The 17,803-nt window shown below is 38.6% G+C and overlaps 1 protein-coding gene and 1 pseudogene across 8 annotated transcripts in view; one reads left to right on the forward strand and one right to left on the reverse strand.

The window, feature by feature from the left end:
* The window catches only part of Tenm3 (teneurin transmembrane protein 3), a 710,814-nt gene that overhangs the window by 240,680 nt on the left and 452,331 nt on the right, over positions 1–17,803 (forward strand). The gene's annotated exons all lie outside the window — the stretch shown is intronic.
* On the reverse strand, positions 3,729–13,098 carry LOC105943932 (annotated as a pseudogene).

A 17,803-nucleotide genomic window follows, 5' to 3' on the forward strand; every position in this document is an offset into this window, starting at 1 on the left:
TTAGATTTCACAGCCTCCAGAACTGTTAGCCAAATAAACTTCTGTTCATCATGAATTATGCAGTGTCAGGACTTTAGTACATAATGAGCAAATAGATAGAAACAGGAACTTAGACGTTTACTGAGAAAATAAACCCACACAAATAAACCACAGAAATAAAAAACTATAACACATATGAGGAAAGAACTGAATTCCATGAGAAAAAACACCTAGGGAAGATTAGAATCAAGTGTTCAAGAAAGTCTTCTCTGAGAAGGTGATATAATGGAAGCTGACAGAATTAGCATGTCAAATAGCACTGTGGTTTCAAGTATAGTGAGCACTGTGAAGGCCTTAGGAAACCAGAGCAGCCTCTGAAAGGAGCTTCATGATTCTGGAGGACACTGTTTTTTCTTATGAGAGAAGTGTACAGAGGGGAGAAAGCTGAGCTTTATAGAGTTTGGATTTTAAGAAAATTTGAATCTTTAAAAATTATATTGATTTCCAGAAGTATTTTTTCATCCCCCAATTACAATGGAAATACATGAAAGATATAATTTCTGTTCTGTTTTGTTTTGTTTTGGAGACCAGGGTTGGTGATCAAGGATTTGCACATGCTAAGCTTATACCGTACTCCTAAGTTGAACCCTTACCCACATGAAAGAGCTTTTGACACAGATAGATGCAGTCCAACTTGCCTGAGATTGCTGAGCCAACAATTTGAAGAGCTGGAATTGAACTGAGGCCAGTTAGACTCCAGAGCCCAACTCCACATTCTAAAATAGTTTCCTTTGAGGCTCTATCAATAACCAAGTATGTGATAGAAGGTATGCACAATTCCTAGGTATACACCAGGACTTGATGATTCTAAGCAGGGACATATAGCATCATGGTTTGGGGAGAAGGTGAGTGGTCCCAGTCTCCTGGGTATGTGCCACTCAGAAGGAGTTTCTAGAAATTTGGAAAGGTAGGTTGAAAAAATAATAAACAGAGCTTTCAGGATATGCTGAGATATATGTCTATGATTCACTACATGAGGGGGGAACAATAAGATAAATACATGCTCAATGCTTTAAAAAACATGTAATCTGAGACCTTATTGTATAAGGGTTAAGGACAGAGAACCGGTTTGAGAGAGGTTTGAGACTTTGTGTGAGAGTAGAGTGATAGAGCCCAGGTATGGAGCAGACTAGCTGATTCCATAGTATAGTTCCACCACGGACCAGCAATGTACCTGAGAAGGTTTCTATTTCATCTGTTAATGGGTTAATAATAGCCCCTCTTTCTCAAGACTACAGAGTAAGCTAAATGATACATGTGTTTACCAAAGTGCTTTGTAAACAGTCAGCACTCAAGGCTAGTTAGCTATTTGAAAGAAAAACAGACGAATAAAAAGAGCTAATAAGGTCATCCTCTTAGAGCAAGTTGGTTCAACTAGATACCACCACAGTGGATGTAGAGATGTATCCGTAGTCCCAGCTATTGGAAAAGATAGAAAGAAGGAAACCATCTTGTCCTTTCTTTCCGTCTTACTTACCTTATTTCTTTCTTTATTTTTGGTTTATGTGTATGTATGTGGAGGGTTATGTACATGTATGTGCCTTTGTAGTACCCCATGAGTTTGCCTGTAACAGGCTATGCTCATCTTTGGTTGCTGTGGCAGAACACAGGCTGTCACATTCCATAACTCTTCCATTTGTTCTTCTTTAAGCTGAAGGCTCTTGCTGAGCTGGGAATTTGACATATCTGTCTTGAGCTGGGGTAATTCCTGGGTCTCTATTCCCCTACAGTGACCCTGCTCAGCTATTTAACCTGGATTCAGGAGATTCAAATTCTGGTGGTCACATCTTGTACAGAAAGCTCACTTAACCTTTGAGACATCTCTTCAGCCCAGGGCAGTCTCTTCAGTTCAAGGCCAGAATGAGTAATGCAGCCAGAGTTTATCTTAAATGAGAGCAATAAGAATAATGGAGACACAAAGAAAGGAAGGGAGGTTCTTTTGAACGAATTACATCAAAACCAACAACTCCATGAGGACAGGCAGTGTGTCCTCCTTTCCTCCTGTTGAATCTCCACAGGCTAGTATAGTGCCCAACATGGAATATTATGAATATTTGTGATTTGGATTGAAATAACATATAATGTACAATGAAATGCTGAGTCCTGCTACGTATACATTGTTTACTCGAACATACAAAAATTCTGGCATGATCTCAATCAGTTCTGATAATGCTATGCTAACCACGTCAAACTACATAAAGGTTTTTCTTTTTGTTTAAGAACAGGTATATTTAATATGTTACTTAAGGGCTGGAGAGATGACTTAGTGGTTAAGTGCTTGCCTGTGAAGCCTAAGGACCCAGGTTCGAGGCTTGATTCCCCAGGACCCACGTTAGCCAGATGCACAAAGGAGCACACGCATCTGGAGTTCGTTTGCAGTGGCCGGAGGCCCTGGCATGCCCATTCTCTCCCGGCCCCATCTCTCTGCCTCTTTCTCTCTCTGTGTCACTCTCAAATAAATAAATAAAAATGAATTAAAAAAAATTTTAATAAAATATTACTTAAAATGTTTCTCAACTGAGAGAATGTACATAGCTCACAAAACTCACTGGTTTTCTGAAATTGAAATAAGGTCACATCTTGCTTTCACATAACAGCAAGAGGGTGATTAGCTTACCAGTGATGCAACCAAAGTTAACCCAGCATTTGGCTAACATCCCAGCAGAATTCAGTAAAATATTGGAAGTTTCTGCCATGTGACTTCTTTCCCTTCCTGACCTCATCTCGAACCTTCTCTGGTTTAACCCAAGAGCACAGAGGAAGCTGCTGAGTGGGTGGTGTGGCTGTGGGATTGGCCACTGTTCCCGTTGCTTCTGCTCCAGCAGACTTCAGTCCTCTACTCCTGTTTGATCTTGGAACTTAGGAAGCCTGTCAAGAGAGGGTGTGGCTCTGACCAGACGGAGATAAGCGTCAGACATCTGGGAGCAGCTAGGCCAGGGCCAAGCTGAAGAATGAGAGCAGGTGCTTTTGACAGCCAGGAAAAGACTGCTCGGGAATCTCCCCACAGAGGAACATCACAGAAATTAGAGACAGAAAAAGCCTATTCCCTTCCAAAGATAAATTGACCCTGGTGTGTATTCCCACCTTCCCTGTCCACTTAGTCAACTCATAAGGAGGAGGGCCCATGGGGTGTGGAAAACAATACATCCAAAATACCAAGGTGGCTTTCGGTACTGGTATGAAAAATTAGCATTTCCTAAAGACAAGAGGATTTTTTTAATAAGGATAAGAACACAGTGTTTTTCCTTCTGGTTTAAATATTTGAATAGAGGTATGGAACTCCACATAAGATTTCATGATGATGTGGGATTTTATGTTTGTTTTTACAGTGTTTGGGATTGAACTCAGCACCTGTTAAATGCAAGGCAAGCATACCACCACAGAACTACACTCACATCTTCACATCCCCATGTTCCTTAGCAATTTATATACATAGAGACAGAGAGAGGGAGACAGAGAGAGAGAGAAAGAGAGAGAGAGAATGGACATGCCAGGGCCTTTAGCCACTGCAAATGACTCCAAACACATGAGCCACCCTGTGCATCTGGCTTATGTGGACACTGGGGAATCGAATCTGAGTCCTTAGGCATTGCAGGCAAGTGCATTAACTGCTAAGCCATCTCTGTAACCCTCCTTACTTTTTTTTTCTTTTTGAAAAGTTAAAAATTTTTTAATTTTTTATTTCTGGTACCACTACCACAATTAACAGGGCAATATACCTGATGTAATGAAAGAAAAAGAAAGACAAAGCTACAATACATGAAAGACCTCAGGAATGTACATCTAATTGACACTACATTGCATTTTATCAATAGATGCACTTTTTGCAAACTGTGGCTATGACAGTCCTGAACAAGAAGGGTTTCCTGTTTAAGCTACAGTAACTTTTCTGACTATAGATCATCGCTGCGTCTGTGGCAGATTTTTACAGTTCCTCTAATGCATTTGGGACGACTGTCTCAAAGTAACCTGCAGCTTTCCTGACAACTCCTCGCTCTCTCTCCTGCTAAGAACTGTAGCCCTTTTCTGCTGTTTTTAAAACCTTCTGCTACCATATCCACCACTTCCACCACCAGATCCATAACCACCAGCATAGGGACTGCCAGAGCTTCTTCCACCAAAACTGCCCCCCTTCATGGGTCCATAATTTGACTGCTGTGGTCCACTATAATTTCTGAAATCATTGTAGTTCCCACCTCCACCATAGTTACCACCACCAAAATTTCCTCCTTCATTGTAACCATCATTTCCTCCTCCTCTACCACCATATCCACCACCTTGGTTTCCATATCCTGGTCCACCACCACCACAGCCTCCTCTACTACGATAACCAGGACCACCACCATAGTTGCCACCATCACCTCCAAATCCATTGTAGCCACCATCACCTCCACCATACCTCCCTCTGCTGCCACCACCTCCACCACCATAGCCACCTCTTCCACCAGTTTCCACCACGACCAAAATTACCTCCACCACCTCCAAAGTTTCCACCATGACCCATAAAGTTGCCAGATCCACCTCCATGACCTCTCTGTGACCCAGCCGACTGCATCTCTTGCTTAGAAAGAGCCTTTTTCACTTCACAATTATGCCCATTAATAGTGTGATATTTCTGAACAACAATTTTATCAACTGTATCATGATCATCAAAAGTTACAAAAGCAAATCCTCTCTTTTTTCCACTCTGCCTGTCATCCATCACTTCTATGTTTTCAATTTTGCCATACTTTTCAAAGTAGTCTCTCAGATTATACTCTTCTGTATCTTCTTTAATACCACCAACAAAAATTTTCTTCACTGTCAAATGGGCACCAGGTTTGACAGAATCCTCTCTAGGAACAGCTCTCTTTGGTTCCACTACACGCCCATCAACCTTGTTTGGCTGAGCACACATTGCTGCATCCACCTCTTCAACACATGAGTAAGTCACAAAGCCAAAGCCTCTGGAACGCTTTGTTTGGGACCACACAATCTGTGAGTATGGCCCATTTCTCAAAATGTTCTCTCAAACTGATTTTGAGTGACTTTGTTTTTAATGATTACCTTTTTTAACATTTATTAGTTTTGTACTCAGTGTATACAGTGAAGTCGGTACCATCGTTTGCTTTCTCCCTGTCCTCCCCCTCTCCGCAGGGACCCTACTGGTTGGGGAATGTGGGTCATGCATTGTGGGGTTAGCCATTAGTTATGAGTAGGAGGCAATGTCTCTGTGTATCATGACCCAACATGTGGCTCTGACATTCTTTCCACCCCCTCTTGCCATTTGGGTCCAGTTTTGTGTCCCACACCCCTACTTTTGCTCTCCCTTCCCTCTCCACCCACCCTATTGAGTGACTATTTTTGACATTGCAACAATTAAAATATTGGTGTTGCTTTTCCTACATTGATAATATTGAAACCTCCTAGGACAATGGTGTGATAGAATTTATTGAAGAGGGAATTGTGTGGTAGTTTGTTAAGTATGTGGGCTTGATTAAGAATCCATAACCATTAAGACAACCAAAGCTTTGTTGCTGCAGATTATACAATACTGAGACCCAAGTAGACAGCAAATGAGTCCTGAATTGGTTCCTGTTTGCAAAATCACGGCTCCATTTACAAGAAGAAAACAGACGCTAATTCTCAAAGAAACATACGTTAGTAATTTCTCTTGATTTTCTTCACATTAAACTAGATGGATGATTCATGAAACTGGCTTTCATATCTGATTTTTTTTCACTACTTCATGGTTTTTTAGTATTTTCTAATAATACTTAGGCATTTGGCTACATGTTTTACTTTTCTTATTTTACTTATTGTATGAGAGAGAGTAAGAGAGTGAGAATGAGAGCAAGAGAGAGAATAAAAAATGGCATGCCAGAACCTCTAGTTACTACAATTGAATGCCAGAAGCATGCATGTGTCACCTTGTGCATCTGGCTTACATGGGTTTTAGGGAGTGGAACCTGGGTCCTTAAGCTTCACAGGCAAGCATCTTAACCACTGAGCAATCTCTGCAGCCCCACGTCTCACATATAAAACAGCTTGGCTGATCAGTGCCATTCTCAGCATTTCCTTCCTCTTTCTTTTTTTCTTTCTTTCTTTCTTTCTTTCTTTCTTTCTTTCTTTCTTTCTTTCTTTCTTTCTCTGTTTTTTTTCTCATTGCACTAGAGGTGAGAAGCTTTTCTGAAAAGGCTTTATAGAACACTAGATTAAATAGCCTCTTCCTTGAGCACTTTATCCATCTTGGACTATTTTCAGACTTTCACATTATAACTCCTGCTGATGTCTTTTTTAGGGTCTTTGGTGCTGAGGCTACCTGTCAGGTTCCAGATCACTGTGCCCCTGATACTGGACTCATCCTTCAGCCACATCAAGTCTGGCTTCAAAAAGTAGACAGAAGCTACAGGCACATCTCAATTTATCTTATCTTTGAAAACATCTTTTGCAAACCCATTGCCTGGCAGTGAGTTCACTTTCTTATGGTTACATGATGGCAGAGATATGAGACACCTTGTCCTCTGACTATCAGCCTGAGCCCTTGGCCATGGCTGATCACCCTTGCTCTGGTTCTTGTCATTCAATCCCCTTCTTTATCTGCCACCTGTGTGCTGGAGCACCTACGTGGTGATAAAGAAAACTTTATGTTGATCCTTGTTTAAAGGGTAAGGAAGATTTTATTTGGGATGATTGCTATTGGTATCAAGTCTACTCAGTAAAGAACACTGATGGCCATCTTCCTTGGACCTGGCAAAGTCTGGGCATTTGGTTTCAGGAAAGATGGATAATGTGTAGGGGAAGAGATCTGAACAAAGTGTTTGGTAGTGGCTCAGTAATGTCAGTAATGATGCTCATATCATTCACACTCACCCTGAAAAGTAGATTTTACCAAAGGAAGAAATGTATACTACTCAAATATGACATTTTACTCAGAGCCAAAAGTTATAAGGGGAAGAAGTTAATGTGTTTATTCTCATAAAAACTAGCCAAGTTTTCTTCAAAAATGTCTTGTGAGGTTGATTTTTTTTTTTCTTCTTGAAAGTATAAACTCTTCATGATTTAGGATCTTGAGTCTGAGAGAAAATTGCAGTGTTAATAAAGTAGTTGTCCTTGGAAAATTTTATGATGTGTGTTTACAAACAAAGACTGTAAACAGTGAAATGAATTTGTTATATTTATTGCCTCCCCCATACACAAACCATTTGTACTAAACTAGCCCTTGAACCATCTACAAAGTAATCCATGTGCTGTTTTAGTTTCTTTCCATTGGCTTTTAAAAACACCGCCAATATTGAAATAGTTTTGTTTCCTTTGCTGTGGTGCCAGCAACATAACAGATGAGAAGTGAGTGGATACTCACTGTTCTCCAGAAATTCAGCCCAGCCTCTTCTTGCAACTAGACCCTTTTCGGCAGCCTTCCTTGTCTCTGTGATTTCCTGCCTGCTCCCTCCTCTAATTACTCTTCCTTCTTTCAGCTTCCTTTCAGAGCCCTTCTCCTTTCCTTTCCCTTTAATTCCCTCTTGCCTACATTCCATCTTTTCAACCCCTGCCTCCACCCCCCACCTCTTTATTTGGCTACAAGTGCTTAGAACCAGTATTAAGTCTGGAAACTGAATAAGCCCCATCAACAAAATAGTCTTAGAGATTTTTCCTTTGACAATGCGAACATTCTGGTCTCAGTACTAGGAATTTAAAAGACAGAATGACAATACCAAAGAAAGGAGTTCAATGATAAGTGTAGCAAACTTTGTACAGCTTTGTACTAATTTTGCATCCATTAACGTGTCCCCATTGTGGTAAGCACAAGTCCATCATCAGGCATCTTGGATAGATGCTTCAGCTTGTTGAAATTAAAGTTAGAATTCACCCACACATTTAATACTGAGGATATACCACTGTACAAACAAGAATCTTGTGAGGTAAATTGGCCAGGAAGAAGTTCAATTGTGCATCTTGTAGCGATAACAAATGACTATTACTTTGTCCAACAAATACTTAACTTTTGTTAAAAGTTTCTTTTAAAATAAATAAAAATTCAATGAAATTTTTAATGAAAAACTTAGTTTTATGAATTTTTTTCAATCTTTCCACTGCTTTTAAAATAAATTATTTCCATAAGAAACCGACTCAAACTGAGAATTTCTTGAAACTATTCGTAAGTGACAGATATGATTTCTAAATTATTTTATGAGATAGTTTTTCTTTCCTTGAAAGAATAAATTTATAACTGTTCATGTTATTTAATGCATTCTTATAAAATGTTATAAAACTACATTTAAAAAATAATATAACATTTGATGTTATTCCTAGGAAAAGTAGTAGGGCTGAGAAGATGGCTCAGTGGGTAATAGCACTTGCATAGAACATTTTCCATAAAACCATGAGGGTTTGAGAGGTCCTGATTCACCTAGTGTTTGATTCCCCAGCACGCATATAACCATCTGGGCATGGCAATGCATGCCTGTAACCCCCGTCCTGTGGGAGAGCAAAGGCTGGAGAATCGCTGGACTCACTGGTCAGCCAGTACGACCAGCAGGTCCATGTTCAGTGAGGTACTCCGTCTCAAGGAGACAATGTGGATGAGCAATGGAGGACACCTGATATTTTCCTCTGGCCGCCACATGCACGTGCATGCATGCACCACACACACCCCATCATACACACCACACCACACATACTACACATGCACAAATGAAAAGAAATACATAATATTTACTCTAAAAATGAAAACTCTATGAAGAATATTACAAGTTTGAATTTCTTTATGATGTCATAAACTAAAATCTTACTGTTTGTTGGCTTAGAGTGTAAGAAAGAGAAGGTAAACATTGTAGCAAAACAAAGAATTACTTTTAGGATAGTCAATCATGTAATCATTTAGAATTTACATAAATACCCTTGTGTCTTTTGTTTAAAAAATTTAGTAGATATAGTTCAGTATATATAGCTCAGTATTATGTTTAACCATGATCATTGTGAATAATAAATGACTTGTCATAAGAAAAGGTTCCCAAAAGAGATTCACAAAAAATGTGGATATTAACACAGAAAGCAGAGAATTTTCATCTTATAATATTGTTGGCAAGTTTGTGTTTTGAAAATAAAGACTGATGGGTGAAATAAGACTCTTTAAATTCTAGGGAATAATAATTGTAAAACAAAAACAGTAACTCAGTCTTGCTGTGAGATTTTCTCTTTTGTACCATTAATGAAATGATCAAATGTGAAAATATATATTTGTTTGCATGAATAAAGAATGGGTTTCAAAAGTTGTGAAGAGCTTATTAAGCCCTAGAAATTATGATACTTTGAAACATCTGGGTATCTTGGATTGCATAGCTGTGTCATCCTCTGAATTTAACTATTCCCACTTGAGTTGAGTTCCATCACCATTTCCCTGTTGTATTAGTTAAAAGAAAATAGTTTCCATGTAGGAAAATATCTGACAAAACAACTTAAAGGGAAGGAAGAATTACTTTGGCTCACGGTTTCAGAGGTTTTACAGGCAGAGGCTGGCTTCCTTGTTTCTGGGCCTGTGAGGAAGCAGAGCTTCATGGTCAAGAATATGTGGAAGAGCTAAGCTACTCAACTCATGGCAGTTGGAAAGCAGAGAGTGACACACACACAAAAAAGGGATCAGACCAAGATATATACTTCAAAAACACTCCCTTAGTGATCTACTTCCTCCAACAAGGCCCACCTCTGAATGGCCTATTGATGAAGTTTGTGTCCCCATGATCCAAGCACCTCTCAATAGTATCACCAGCTGGAGTACAAGACTTCAATACATGAGAATTTTAGGGAGACACTTTGTATACAAACCAGGACCTACTTCATATTTAACCTTGTAACGTTAACTTTCAGATATTTGCTAGGGCTGAATCAAGGTTCCTTATACCTATCACTAGCATATTAGTTTCTAAACGAGTAGCCTTTTATGGTAAGAATGAGAATAATTTAATATGTAATCTTACAAAGCTTGTTTGGGCATTATCCATGTGAAGATTTGAGGCTGAAATTGTAGCTATAGCAACTTCTAGCTATCCTTGTTCTCTGATGCTTCAAATCTAAAATGCTCTACTGGACATTCAAGCACATTTGAAACCTATACCCATTCAAATTACATAGTTTTATTTTCAAGGTAATTTTTTTCTGAGACATTTGGTAGATTAACTTCATAAAACATCTGGAAATTTGCTCTTCCTTTGGTGTGTTATCATGCTTTTGAATCTAAAGTTTAGATCATAAACGAAAATGGAATGTGAAACCCTCTGGCCACCCCAATTACTCAGCAACATTTATCTGTACCACCAACGTGAGGACCATTCAGAAAGGGTTAGCACACTGTGGCCAGAAGTTGTCGGCCCCGCAGCCAGGGCCGGCTGACAAAGCCCAGGGATGGTGAAGAGGACACTGCTCTAGGCACAGGGGCCTTTACGACCTTGCTCCATGCTACAGCCCCAAATGCTACTGAGTCTGATGCCTTTCATACCTGAAATTCCAACCGGAAACTATACTATAACACCCCACAGAAGTGTCTGAAGTCATAAGTGAAGAAGGATGGAAGATGCTGTTCTCAGTACACCCCACATCACTAACATGTCAAATCTCTCTTTCCTTTTCAACAGAGCTGGGATGTTTTCCAACTTTTCATCTGGATGCTACGGATCCTGCCCGTGTTAGGGAGGAAGGGGAGCGTAGATGAAAGTACTAGTTTTGTGTTTCCACTAATCTGATCCTCTCAACCAGCTGCCCTTCCCACCTGCCTTACAAATTCTGCTCAGAAAATACACATTCACACAACTTATCAAAGCCACCTCAGTGTTGTAGCCATTTCAGCAAAATGAGCCAATTTAGGTTTGGTAGATGGAAAAAAAAAGAGGTGAGGAACTATGCCCAGGCCACAGAAATTAGACTTGAAAACAGAGCTAAAGTAATTTTAAAACCATTTTACCCGTTAGAAAAAAAATATATGTAATAACTTTAAATATTAGTCATTTTAACGCAGTGAATATGGCACAAAGAAATCTGAAATGTAACTATCTGGCAGGGAATATGACAAAGGAGAAATTTGTTTAACCATACATTATATAATAAACAAAGTCACCCATATCAATTAAGTTATTTCTGGGCAAGCAGAGAGCTGGATTTTCAAACTTATGTTTAGCAGATGACTCTTCCAAGACCATCTTACAAAGCAAAAGATAGCTCCTCAGAAGGGGGCAATGACCCACCTCCTTCATGAGGGTTTTTTGTTTCATTGACTGTATTAGCATGAAACTCTTAGAGAGGCAGGCTGCAGGAAGGTGATCCCAGGGGGGCTATGGGATCTGCAGGGCCAACTGATCCTTAGCTCAGATAATTCTCCTTTCTAAGAATTGCAGATCTGTTTGCATTTGACAGACCATGGCAAGTCTTTATGCTGCCCAGTCTCAATGCTTTAAAGGAGAGCAGTTTAATAATTTATTAACTACATTTCCTCTGGGCTTTATCTGTATGATGCTGTGGAGTTGCAGAATGTTATAAATATGAAGAATTCCACGGAAGCCCATTCTCGAGAGAGCTATGGCCTCTTTGCTATTGGTGGTGGTGCCAAGGACTCCTCTGAGGGATATTGTTGGTTTACCTGGCTGGGAAGCCATAGAAAATGCTCCACTTTGTAAAGTGGGATTACAAGATCAGTTTTGAGCTTGCTGACAATATATCTTGGTGTACAAGATAGTTAGCACTACAGTGACAGTACATCGTGGTTGCAGCATGTTTTGAGATATGTCTGAATTGTCTGTATGCTGCAGAGACATGCCACTGCCGATTCACTCCCACCTCTGTGATTTTCTCATGCAGCATGAAGTGCCCCTCCATTTTCAAAAGCGTGCCCATGCTTCGTGATGATGCCAAAGTACTTTTGTCAACGAGCTTGTATTGATCCATGTGAAGTGGATATTGCTTCTGCTCTTTCTAACACATTTATGATTGTTATACATCCTTCTTTGTGTGGTGACGACTGTTAGCTGGAATGCCATGTTAGCCCCTGCTGTACTTGGTTGATAAACCCTGCATGGCCCAGCACAATATCCAGCTTATGGTACAAGCTTATGCATTTAATAGGATAGCTATTAATTCTTTACCCAAATATCTCTTTCTCATCTCTCCCTTTCCCTTTCCTTTCTCATCCTATCTTTCTCCTTCCCTCTACTCTTTGCTAGTAACCAATGTTCTCCCACTGAAGTAGATTCCCAGATCTTTTTGTGTTCCCTGTGCTTTTCTTAATTGCATGTGGTTATTTAATGACACTTTTCAACCTTTTGTGAAACTTCTATTAGCATGGAAAACAAATTGCTTTTAGACACTTTTATGTTGCACTAAAGTAAAAAATCTGCCTTTGTAAACTGTCCAGTGTTCATAATATGTATACACATATGCACATGCATACACACACACCTTTCTTTGAGAAGGGGTCTTTGCTATGTTTTTTTTTGTGTGTGGGGGGGGGTTTCAAGGTAGGGTCTCACTCTAGCTCAGGCTAACCTGGAATTCATTACGTCATCTCAGAGTGGCCTTGAATTCACAGTAATCCTCCTACCTCTGCCTCCCAAGTGCTAGGATTAAAGGCATGCACCACCATGCCCAGCTCTTGCTATGTTTTGAGGCAAATCTCATGTTTTATATGTAAGTGTTCCTCCTACCTTCCAAGTAGCCAAGACAACAAAGGTGTACTACCATGCCCCTTTATTTTCCTCTGAGTTTCACCATCCAGTGAGGATTATGAACATTTCTGGAACTAAGAAGTAATCACAGAGTCTCTTTTTACAAGTAAGACACTGAGACCCAGAGAAGTTAATTTGTGCAAAGTTGCATGGCTAGTACATTTCAGAGGATAAAACCTGAAGCAGATGTGCTAAAGATTTTATCAGACAGGACTCAGTCCATTTATACTATTTATATAAAATAGTTACTGATATCCATTGTTAGGCTGTGAAGAGGCAGGAAAATAAGATGCTGCCATACCTCTGGTCTGTGGAGGACTATACCATAATCGCCTGGTTTAAGAGTTGTTAGAGATGATGGAGCAGCCATGCTGCCTCACAACACAGACACAGTTAACAGACAACATTTATTTTCAGTAATGGAGCCAATTCAATAAATTTAATGGCATTTAATGATTATTCAGCTTGTAGCATCTTTTATTCAAAGGTCAATTCAAATGCACCATGTAAACTGTTTGCTGTTTATAGATGACAGGGATAATAGATTAGAAGACTATCTACACTAAAGAAATAATTGGTTGTGTCCTACATACAGTTGCCACCTAATGCATCGATATTAACTAACTCCATAGCAATTTACTTCATGTTCTTTAACATATCCTATTTTTAATGTGTGTGTAATCTGACGTTCTGAATATGGTAGATGCACATGTATATGTAGTATGTGGTACTCTATGCCTGTTGTGGTGTGATTATCTTTATAATTTGACTTCCTTCTGTATGAATTTGATGAAAAGCTAATTTATGAAGTACATTTGAGGGAATATGGCATAATATTTAATTTAAAACAATTCCAGGCCTAAGCTAAACCAATTGCTCAATGTTTTGTTCCGTAATTTTAAAATTGAGGCTCAAGAGAATGGAATCCAACAACAGTTTTTCTTGATTTTAGTTAACTTTACTTATAATTCAACTACAATTATTCTCAAGTTACTGATTTACCAAATGGAACGTCTATTTTATCTATTATGTTCCTCTACCTCAAGTGGAAAAAAAAAATCACATTTTAAGCATAAGGGCTGTGGGATTTAAACAGTTAAGGGTAATTCTCCCTCAAGGCTGCTTTATGTTGTTATAACCACCTGCTCTACTGTACAGAACTGAGGTAATTAATAGGAGACATTGACACATCTACCATCACCAGGGAGAGGCAAGACCAAAATCTGTTGAACAGCTTTAACTGTGAAACAGTAAACATTGAGTCACTCACCATCTTTTGCTTTACCACCCAACCTGTGATCATTTCTGCAAGATGAAATATAAGGTAAGCCTACACCACAGTGTAATTTTAATGGTTTTAATTACATGTAACTTAAACTATGCAGTTGGCTATATATGAAATCCAACCACAGATCCGACACCAGAATTTCTGGAAAAACAGAGTCAGGGCTTAGGAGAGAGATTGGAATTAGGAACACAGAGTTGGGAAGACAGAGGAAGCTGGGAATCAATAGTTGAGGGACAGAATGTAAGCTACCCACCCTAGAGGAGTGCCCTATACTGACTGGTAATGTGGATGCAGAAAAAGGGAAAGTTGAGAACAGTAAAGATGTGGGCACAGACTACAAAATGGGCTTCAGTCCACCTAACATGAGAGAGATTAATTTATGGAAGCAGTAGGTTTTCAGGTTGCAGCGCCGAGGAGGGAGCAGCGAGACACTAGGAGCTGTCTTGATATCATTTAATGAAATTGAACAGTGAATGAAAAGACCTACTTGGGATGCACAATTAAAAGGATAGGAACTGACCAAGGATAAAAATTTATTTTTGAGAGGGTTGGTGAGCATTCTTGTAAGTTGGAATAAAATATCCAATGGGGAGAGAAACAGTAAAATGCAGTGTGTGACAGTTTATCTGAGTGGATAAAACATTTTGTCATAATGAGGTCCATTTCCATCACTGTATCTATGCAGCACATCATTAAAAATAAGTAACAGGAAACATCTTTTTAAGTGACACATTATTCCACTTAAATCTTTACATCTGAATCCCATTCCTACTGATTTTTCTACACTTGTTGACAAGTCATTAGAAAAAAGTGTTGCATTCAATATTGCTTGTCATCTAAGAGATTCATATAGCTCAAATAGACACTTGATGGATTAACATTAGGTAAAAAAAAAAATCATGCTATGAATGGTTCTGTGTCTATCCACAGGCCAGAATATATACATCTTTAAATACACATAGAAGTAAAATAGGAAGCAGGAGAGGAATACCATGCAGAACACGAGAATTAAAGAAAATGCAATAGTTGGAAATGTAGACAAACAGTATAATCAGCATACAGAAATGATCGTTCCACAAGTAGTCTGTCTTATGTATGCTGCCAAAAGATATTTACCTTAGAATTTCATGGTAAACACAGTAATTAAATTGCATATAGTAGACGTGAACAAACATAGCTAATGGACTGATATTATCATTGTTTTAAGATACAGTATCATCTATACATGATCCTTTGCTTTGATATCATTTTTAAATACCATCTAATATCCTGTTACGGATTTTTTTTTTAGTGGTCTGGTTAACAAAATATCACCAATCTATGAGAGGTGACAGGAAGTCAATGACACTTTATCACAGAGGAGCACTGGCATGTTCATAACAATAAGGATGCCTCTCATAAGCATTATCAGTTTCCCTCTATGCCTCAAAAGTATTGAGAAACTACTAGAAATCACAGGTACCCACTGAAATGTGCCCAGTTTGGAATTAGGACATAGTGATCATTTGGAGTTTTCACTCACTACCCAGAAACCACGCACTAGACAGAGAAGAATTTTATTTTAACAGCTATAATCCCAGCTGAACAGTTTGTAAGGCACATATGGTGATTCCAAACAAAATTTAGTAATAGAATAAAATAAACATTGCCCTTTTGCTCCCCCTTAGAACCTAGGGTGTAGTTACCAGGAAGGTTATGATGGTGACCCGTAAGTTCTTGGGAAATAATACTGGATTTTCTTGCTATTCAATTCTTGTTTATATTTATTTCTCTAGGGAAGAAATTTGGGATTTTTTTTTCTAAGAACTTTACTACAGGGGAAAGAGCCTCGTTTATCTACTGTCTAACCCTTAACTATGAAAGCAAAATCAGCTTAGCATAGTTGAAACATACTCATACACAAGCATACACACAAAGGGAAATGAATAAGAAATAGTGCTGACCACTTATACATAAGGATGAACCAACTTCATTGTGACAAAAATAAGATCACACACTGTAGCAATGTGGGCATAAGCAACTGGTCAATGAATTGTGGGTAGAATTCATTCTCTAAATCTGAGTGTGTTTTAATTGCATTTGAGAGCTCTATAATTTTATACATTCCACATATGGGACCTCTGTGAGAGCCTTGAAACACAAAGCTCTAGGTTTTGTTTCACACATTGGCATGTTTTATTTTTCATAGACATTGGATTAGTTATGTCACCCTTTCCACAGTTGCTTGAAAATGTTTTGTGATGAACCATTGATTCCTACTACACTTAAGAGGAACTGAAGGAAAGTAGATTGAATATTCTTAAAGCATCAACAACAGATTGCCTAAATTCTCAGCTCTCATTTCAAGACTTTGCTAATGTGGCATTGATCAATCTACAATTCCCAGGTTGAGGGGAAGTGATAGGGATATTGGATTAAAAAAAAAGCTGCCATCAAGACCAGAAAGACAAATTGTTTGAGTTGTCTTTTTGCAAGTTTGAGGTCACGATTCATTCATCTTGTTATGTGGCTATATCCCTTTAGTGGATTCAATTGCAGGATTAAATATTGAATGGTGGCAGATCATTCAATACATAGGCTCTCATGGTGTGGCATTAGAAGGCTTCTCATGCTGAAAATGGAACTGTGTGCACACAGAATGCCAAAGATAATCGTGCTGATGATCTCGTCTGTGAGATTAATCCCTCAACAATATTATCAGACAATTCTTAACACATTGATTTGTCCCTGATATGACACTTTGGAAACAAATGGGTATGCTAAGCATTTTAGGAATAACACTAAGCCTCCTAGACAGCTTAGCTCTTCCAAAACTAAATTTGCCTAAATTCCTTTAATATATTATCAAAACCAATCTAATAACCTTCCCCCAACCCCAAACAAAAACAAATTTTAAAAGTGTTAGAAACCTTGGGAGGCATATTGAGTAATAGAGTATTATAAAATAAAAGTCACTTTGGGTAAAATTCTGTCCTCATGACTAACTATGAAGAATGAAATCACTAAGTTAATAGTCTGTCTTGCTAGAATAATTAAACCAGAGATACTCTAGCTTCATTTCTAGCCTGAGATATGCTGGAAGGACTTTAATTTTTGCTTTTCTTATGTATTTTGGGGTTACTCCCATACTAAACCTATTAAAATGAATATATTAAAGGTTTAAAGATGCATTATTTAGTCAAGAGCCCCAAGAGACTTGAAGGATTAATGGATATGCTTTTTAAAATAAAAATGTTTTATTTATAAAACATAAAAATTAAAGTTTGACAAGGACCAAGAGGTCATTTTGTTTCTCCTTCCCTGTGCCTTGGAAGAATTATTTTATTTCACATTTGTCCTGATGGTCTGAAATGCCCCAGATGATCATTTTTCACTCCTTTCTGAAGTTGCTAAAACCCAGCAGCTCTTCAGGGTAAAATTGTTTGGGGGTGGTTAAGGGAGGGGAAGATTTTGCCTAAAATTTTCTTTTCTTAGAACCAACCCATTAATTTTCCCCAGATGGTTATTTTAAATCACTTTAGTAATTCCATTTTGCACTACAAACATTTGTCATACTTCATTTTTTCCCTCAGTGTAAGCACATGTGGATTTTTCTTTTCTCATCAGTTATTCATTCAATTCCTTTCATCACCTGGATTTATGTCTGGCTTGCTTCCAGTTTGTCCACATCTTTGGAAGGTGGGGGTCTAAGTCAAGTGTGTTTGTTGTGGTGAAGTCTAGCATGTCTACAGCGAGTACAAGAACAGTATTTGGAGTCAGACAGCTTTGAGTGTGAATACACATTTGC

The sequence above is a fragment of the Jaculus jaculus genome, chromosome 1, assembly GCF_020740685.1.
Source record: "Jaculus jaculus isolate mJacJac1 chromosome 1, mJacJac1.mat.Y.cur, whole genome shotgun sequence".
Lineage (NCBI taxonomy): Eukaryota > Metazoa > Chordata > Mammalia > Rodentia > Dipodidae > Jaculus > Jaculus jaculus.